Raw genomic sequence first — 2,500 nt, 5'->3', positions numbered from 1 at the left:
CCCAAAATAAACCTAATAAACCTTTCCCCGATCCACTAAATCCTGAACGGCCCTTAGCAGGCAAGTACTGCTGGTTGTATGTTCGATATTTATCAGCATTTTTTTTTTCATGGAAGTTCAACGGGTTCCAGCGCTTTCTGAGCTATTACGTTTGATCTTTATGGGCTATTGATGCCCTATTACAACAAAGAAAGGAACGGTAACTTATGTTAGTGTCTTTCTTTCGATCTAAAAGGACTCTAATTTGGAATCGAACGGACTAATCGAGCTAATTTTCCATGATGCAAATCCCTTCCTTAACCACACAAAGGAAAAGACACAAACAAATCGAGAGTATCAGTAAACCATAAGGTTCTGTGTCCTATCATAGGTAGGGCAAGCTCGATATATGTGTATCTGTACTATATTATGTACGAGTAGGAATTTTAAGATTTGTATGGGACAATGGTTTTTCGCAAAAGTAAAAAACATATATGTATAAATTTGCGTTTTAAAATAAGAAATAGTTTCCCTCGCTTCAGTCTTGTGTTTCTTTGTCTTTGCTTCAGTTTCTGGGTCGATTAAGAGCGGTTTAGGTGGTTTTCGGTCCCTCTTCTATAGGGAGGGAAAAAGGAAGAACTAAAAACCGCCTAAATCGATCTTAATGGACCCAGAAACCGCACCAAAGACAAAGAAACAGAAGACTGAAGCGAGGTAAGCTGTTTTTTTATTTTAAATCGTAAATACTTTTTAAATTTTGAGAAAAGCCGTTTTCCCCGTACAAACCCCTATATTTCTGCTCTTGCATAAAAAAGTACAGTAAGATACACATATATCAAGCTTGGGCTACCTGTGGTGGAACGAAAAATTTGTTATGCGCAGTGAACGTTGCATCTGGTAACACTCCTTGCGAAAATATTGGGGAAGGAATCTGCGCTGCAAATAACCCAAGATGCCCCGCTTCAACAAGGGTAATTTATACTGTACGCAAAAGTGCAGAATATTTTGCTAGCACAAATCTATCATTTTCCTTTAGCGGCTCAGCTGTGAAGATTTCATTTACAACTAATGCTGCTACTATCAGAAATTCAATTCTCATTTTAAGTGGATTTATACTGATGATGGTCAGTATAAAAAAAGCCCTAGAGCGCTAGATCGAGGACAATATGATGTCATTCTTAATCAGTAAACCGCAAACCTTTTCCAAGGGTAAAGGGTGGGGTTTTCTACCTAACAGTTGTCATGTCGGGTAGTTAAATTGATTTTACAAATTCAGTGTATTAATTTCTTTAGTTTTCAAAGTCTTCACCAAAGGGAACCCGGCAAAGCAGGAACCAAATAAAATGTATTCTAATATTTGAGAGCAAATACTGCAGCCTTACAGGCATGAGAGAATTAGTAACGATTTTCTTCTTACAGACCCTATCGCAAGTGGAGTTTGAGAAAATGAGTATTTAGCTCATCTAAAACCAATATAATATTACACATGTTTGCATTCATTTTACACTACTAGCTGACAATCTCCCTTCTTCAACTTTTTGTTCTACCAACAGGCCCTGAAGATAAAACCTATACAAAATTAACCCTTTTAATCCAAATTGCCCAGGGGGAAGACGAGTGTGCTAATAACAATAGTATATGCCTTCTAACTAGGACTCTAATTTTAGTAAAGGCTGCTAGGTGTTTTCTTGAAGTGCAGTATTTAATTCAATTGCACAACCTATGATTATCTTATTGCTAGTAGATGGAGGGAGAGGATTTAATGGACAAAGCAAATTGTGTATCTCATTTCTTATGCTAGGTGTAAGTGGTTCTTTAGTTAATATAACACATGCATGTGTAAGTAATGAATGGGGTACTGTAAGAATGGCTATTACCTCATGACATCTTTGTAGTTTTCTTGGCATCTGTAAAATAATGTTCTGCATTCCTGCTCAGATCTGTTTTTGTCGTTGCATCTTTGGGAATAAAAAGAGGTCTTAATTTCTCCTACAGAAAGTTGATACCATGCACATATTAAGTAGTGCTTTATTAATGCATAGTGATATGACATGTGCCCATCTGTACTTCATGAAAAGACAAATGCACTAATCTAATTAGGGTGCACACTGCTGCCAACAACTGATGACTGCAGACATGTACTCTATTGTTTGCAAAAAATGTGGGTGCTTTAATTAAGAAATAGCCTTGCATTCTTAGATGCAGATACTCCTCAAGCAATGGCAGTAGTGTTGTGATTGAATCTCTGCTGTCTGTTTTCTTCTTCAAAGTTTCAATGTACCCCTGCCTGAAACATAATTGGCTATCCTAAAAACACAATTATTTTCAACCATGTTTTAAAAAAATAGTAAAATTATTTTTGAATAATCTTACTTCTTATGATGTATCCTTGTTTGCCTTTGTCCATGGTACTGAATATTTCCAATATTTCTGTATTTACTACTTAATTTGTACTATTGAGGGGTTACTGGCTTTATGAATTGCAAATTAAAGTTAAAGGTAAAATGTCTGTCATTATTTC

Source organism: Montipora foliosa, chromosome 13 (genome assembly GCF_036669935.1).
Source record: "Montipora foliosa isolate CH-2021 chromosome 13, ASM3666993v2, whole genome shotgun sequence".
NCBI classification, from domain to species: domain Eukaryota; kingdom Metazoa; phylum Cnidaria; class Anthozoa; order Scleractinia; family Acroporidae; genus Montipora; species Montipora foliosa.
The sequence above is the reverse complement of the archived record's forward strand: the minus strand, read 5'-3'. Positions refer to the sequence as shown.